At 48.3% G+C, this 5,563-nt stretch overlaps 1 pseudogene; it reads right to left on the reverse strand.

Moving 5' to 3' along the window:
• Positions 1-1,002: 1,002 nt before the first annotated feature.
• Positions 1,003-2,042, reverse strand: LOC129640206 (melanoma-associated antigen B17-like; annotated as a pseudogene).
• Positions 2,043-5,563: the final 3,521 nt, after the last annotated feature.

Below are 5,563 nucleotides of genomic sequence, written 5' to 3' on the forward strand. Positions count from 1 at the left end.
CAGTTTTAAGCCAACTTATTCAGTCTCCTCTTTCACCTTCAGCAAGAGGCTTTTTAGTTCCTCTTCACTTTCTGCCATTAGGGTGGTGTCATCTGCATATCTGAGGTTATTGATATTTTTCCCGGCAATCTTGATTCCAGCTTGTGCTTCTTCCAGCCCAGCGTTTCTCATGATGTACTCTGCATATAAGTTAATAAGTAAAGAAGCAGGGTGACAATATACAGCCTTGACCTACTCCTTTTCCTATTTGGAACCAGTCTGTTGTTCCATGTCCAGTTCTAACGCTTGCTTCCTGATGGGCATACAAATTTCTCAAGAGGCATGTCAGATTTCTTTTACATCTACCAAAACTGTAACTTTAAAATCCTAAAACAGCAATAAATAAAACTGGAATATCATTACCAAATCAGTATTCTAAAGGAATGGAATCTTGTAGAAGTAAAAATATTTAATAAAAATGAAATAGATAATATGCAGAAGTTACTAGTTTAAATCAGGAAGAAAATAGAGATCTAAACTTGGTTTGCTCGACCCCTACTAACCTGCACTATCTAGGAGCTTGACACTTCTGAGAAAATTCTGTTCCAGTGTCATCTTACCTTGTTTAGATGGTGAACAACATATTCAATACTCTCAATGTGTTTTCCATTTACCCAACCTGTGGCTTTCAAAACTTTAAAACTGCAAACAATGTGATTTATATGATTAATACATTTGTATTCTGAAGCACAAGAAAACTTATGAAAAGTAATTAACATTTGAAAATACTATACTCCTCCCTCATCTCCTTTATCTAATTTAATCAACTTTCACTAGATATTTCTCCTATGGATAAAGGAAAAATGATACATATTTTTAAAAATGAGTTGCACTTAAACTCCTTTACTACATAAAACAGTAAAGAACAAGTTTTGTTCCCTCCACCCTAGTACTCTCTACTGTTTAGGATCTTGACAGCTCTTTTCCAACACAAAAGGGAAGAAAGTGTCTGGGCCTCCCTCCCTAGATGTGGGAGGAGCTGTAGGACTTGGCCCTGGAAAGGGCACTGGCTTCAGCCATTGTTGGAGCCCTGGCCATGCCTCTCAGCCCTGCTCTCTCTGCCTGATCTCTCAGAGCGTCGTCATAGAGGTCTGGGAAGGAAGTCCAGACGGTATCTTGGATCTTCGCCAGTACCTCCAACACCTTCATCTTACTGGTTTCAAACAAGCTCTCGGGCCCCACAGGAACTCGTAGTGTGGAAGACTGACATTGGGCACCTGTCGGTACCTCAGGTACTTTTTCTGCACCAGATCTTTGGTGATGAGCCTTCTGGGTTCCCCAAAGATCCAGTGCCTCCTCCCAGTATAGACCCCCAATGCACTGAGGAATTCCCAGACCTCCTCCCTGGTGGCACGGTTACCCTTCATGAAGATAATGCCCAGGAGCACCATGAGGAAACCAGATTTGGGCAGATTGCCCTCATCACTCAGACCTTCATCGCCCCCGAGGTTGAGCTTGTTGATGAGGGCATAGATGTTCCTCCTATGGTCGACTTCCGTCAGCTCCAGGCAAAATACCAGCTCCATGTGCTTAGAGGCTCTCCTGAGGATCTCAGGGATGTGCTGCCTATACTTGCTGCCAACGACCTTCAGCAGGGCGTGCTGCAAGATGGGCTCCTTCTTGGTGTACTTCTCCAGGAGGAACTCCGCCAGCATGCTGGCCTTCCTGGTCAGAGGATCTATGCAAGGGCTCTGAGTGGCAGGGGCTTTCTGGGAGGCACCTGCACATTCCTCCTGTGGGCCCTGGGCACCTTCATCAGATCCTGCACAGGAAGGCCCTGCATCAGGAGAGCTAGGGGCCATAGCTCCCTGAAGCTCCTGGTGATCTCCAGTAGCAGGGGAGCTTGGGGGAGAACCCTGAGGGACAGACAAGAGGGAGGAGGGGCACTCCTCTTTGGAGGCTGCAGCAGCACTGGACTGGGCCTCCTGGGGACACTGAGTGTCCCCCTGGACCTGGTGGCATTTCACATGGGCATGGTACTTCTTCCTGTGCCTCTGAGGCATGGTGACACAGGTTATGGATCACAGGCGCATGCGGGCAGTGTGGCAGGCAAGGAGGGCACCTAGAGGAAGGACAAACAGATGTGAGCAACTGCAGTGAGGAGATTCCTCCCTGGCTTGAACCAAAGCCGTTTCTGAGGGGTCCTTGAGGCCAGTGCTCTAGGAACCACAAGTCTTATGTTCTCCTGGTGAGCTCCTCCCTGAGACGTCTGAGTAGGAAGTGAGAATGATTGCTGGGGCACAGTCAGACAGACCTCCTGGGCTTTAGAGGGAGGCCTGTGGGGGCTGGCAGGGGAGGCAGGTCCTTTCAGTTCACATTTCAGAGTCATGATGAAAACTGGGGCAAGTCTCCCTCATATCCCCCTGCCCCCAAACCCACCCACCCTGTTCCCTCTCTTGCTTTGAAGTTGATGCTGCCACCTTCCCTGTCACCCCAGACGATGAGAGGAGGGAATGTTCAGGACTCCGATGAAGGGAGCTGGGACCCGCCTTCTGCTGTCTCGAGGCTGCCCCTTCACCACCAAGCTGCAACCTCCCCTGACAGACCACCGCCCCCGTCCCCGTGTTTGTCTGGGAGGAAGTGCTGGCCTCAGGGGAGGGTCCTGAGTCAGCTGTGTGATGCGGAAGATGGTCATTACCCTGACTCCTCCTGAGCCCTGACATCCTCCCTCTGCTGACCTGCTGCCAGCCCTTCGGAACGAGGTCCCCTCTTCCCCGAGTGTCCCGTGTCAGTGATTGCAGTCAGGGAGCCCCTAAGCCTTTAGAACTGCCAAGATGCTGACCGGTTGCTTTCTGGCCAAGTCACGCTGGGTAAGGGGTTAGGCATGGCCCCCAATCTGGGCTGTGGAGACACTCAGTGCCCCCGCGGGTCCCCCCTTCACTCCACAGAATCCTGGACTTCCCTCTACTGAACAGAGCCAGGGTCCAGCAACCCTGCACCCAGATTCACCACCCCTGGACCCACGTTATGTCCCAAGAACCCACGTGCATAGCCGATGGACATTGGACCTAAGAGCCAGGTCCGAGCCTCCGGGCGTAGAGCAGGTGTGGGGTTGCCAGCGGCCTGTGAAGTCCCCTCTTTTCGGATGGAAAAGGTGTTGGGAGTGCCAGGGCATATCTTTGTAACTATCCAGTGCACTTGTAGCTCATGTCACTTCCGACTTGGACCCCTGATGAGACCTTGAACTCCTCCCTCTGGTCACAGCTACAGCAGCTCCCAAAGACAGCAGCCTTCTCAAAGATGGCATGGCACTGCAGCATGGATAGGGGGCCGTCACTTCCTATCATGTGCATCTGGGCTCCAGGAGGACAGCAGGGGCGGGGCCTGGGTAGGCGGGGTTCTGGGGGAGTTTCCGGCAAGAGGGGGGATGTGGTCCCTTCTTCCACACATAGTGGGTCCTGGGATGTCCCTGCTGACCTCAGTCAACTGGCCTCACTCCTTGCCTCTCACTTCTCTCAGTAAACCAAGCAGGAAGAAGCCCCCTTTCTAAAGGTAGCCAGACAATTTTTAGACCATTTTTTTTCTTTCTTTTTTTTTTCCATTCCAACCCTGCAGGCACTGTCAAATTGAATTTTATAAGCACACAAAGTGGAGGCATTCGTGGCATACAGTGTCTGGATTTATACACACAAAGGGAAAGATACTGGGAGACTAGGTGCACAGAAATGCAGAAGAAAGTGACTTTAGTTTCGCACTGTGAACAATTTTAATAGGCCGAAGTTGAAAAATTTGGACAGGGTGGCATGAAGTCCTCCTCTGTTGGAAAATAGTCACCTCAGGCTGGGACTTAAGCCCACATGGCTGGGACTGAAACCCACCTGGCCCAGACTTGAATCCAGCCAAAATCCTGTTTGGGACTTGAACCATGGTCTTTTAATTAGAATCACTCACCTAGTACCTGGACTCACTGATGCTCCGGTTCTTTGTGTCTCAGCACAGAAGGAATTTAGAAAAAAGTGTTAGACAGGATATAGATTTATTAATATAGGACGCTTGTAAGAAATGCAAGCTGGCAGGTAATGGGGCTCTGCCCTGAGGATTAAGTGGGCTGCATTTTATAATGAAAGGAAAGTGAATGAGGAGGAAAGACGGCCATCTTTGAAGAGGTCAGGCTTACGTAACTCCCTCCTGCTTATATTTAAGCAAACCTGATACATTTCACGACCTTCTGATACATTTCTTGAGCGATCAGTAACTTATACTGGTCTCCCGAAGGTTCCTAGGTTTCTCTATCTCTAGGCCCCTACTGAATGGTCTAGTGGTTTTCCCTACTTTCTTCAATTTCAGTCTGAATTTGGCAATAAGGAGTTCATGATCTGAGCCAGAATCAGCTCCCGGTCTTGTTTTTGCTGACTGTATAGAGCTTCTCCATCTTTGACTGCAAAGAATATAATCAATCTGATTTCGATGTTGACCATTTGGTGATGTCCATGTGTACAGTCTTTTCTTGTGGTGTTGGAAGAGGGTGTTTGCTATGACCAGTGCATTTTCTTGGCAAAACTCTATTAGTCTTTGCCCTGCTTCATTCCCTATTCCATGGTCAAATTTGCCTGTTACTCCAGGTGTTTCTTGACTTCCTACTTTTGCATTCCAGTCCCCTATAATGAAAAGGACATCTTTTTTGGGTGTTAGTTCTAAAAGGTCTTGTAGGTCTTCATAGAACCGTTCAACTTTAGCTTCTTCAGCATTACTGGTTGGGGCATAGACTTGGATTAGTGTGATATTGACTGGTTTGCCTTGGAAACGAATAGAGATCATTCTGTTGTTTTTTAGATTGCATCCAAGTACTGCATTTTGGACTCTTTTGTTGACCATGATGGCTACTCCATTTCTTCTGAGGGATTCCTACCCACAGTAGTAGATATAATGGTCATCTGAGTTAAATTCACCCATTCCAGTCCATTTCAGTTCGCTGATTCCTAGAATGTCGACATTCACTCTTGCCATCTCTTGTTTGACTGCTTCCAATTTGCCTTGATTCATGGACCTAACATTCCAGGTTCCTATGCAATATTGCTCTTTACAGCATCAGACCTTGTGTCTATCACCAGTCATATCCACAGCTGGGTATTGTTTTTGCTTTGGCTCCATCCCTTCTTTTTTTCTGGAGTTATTTCTCCACTGATCTCCAATAGCATATTGGGCACCTACTGACCTGGGGAGTTCCTCTTTCAGTATCCTATCATTTTGCCTTTTCATACTTTTCATGGGGTTCTCAAGGCAAGAATACTGAAGTGGTTTCCCATTCCCTTCTCCAGTGGACCACATTCTGTCAGACCGCTCCACAATGGCTCACCCGTCTTGGGTGGCCCCACAGGCATGGCTCAGTTTCACTGAGTTAGACAAGGCTGTGGTCCTAGTGTGATTAGGTTGACTAGTTTTCTGTGAGTATGGTTTCAGTGTGTCTGCCCTCTGATGCCCTCTTGCAACACCTACCGTCTTACTTGGGTTTCTCTTACCTTGGATGTGGGGTATCTCTTCATGGCTGCTCCAGCAAAGCACAGCCGCTGCTCCTTTCCTTGGA

This window comes from Bubalus kerabau, chromosome X, assembly GCF_029407905.1.
Source record: "Bubalus kerabau isolate K-KA32 ecotype Philippines breed swamp buffalo chromosome X, PCC_UOA_SB_1v2, whole genome shotgun sequence".
NCBI lineage: Eukaryota > Metazoa > Chordata > Mammalia > Artiodactyla > Bovidae > Bubalus > Bubalus kerabau.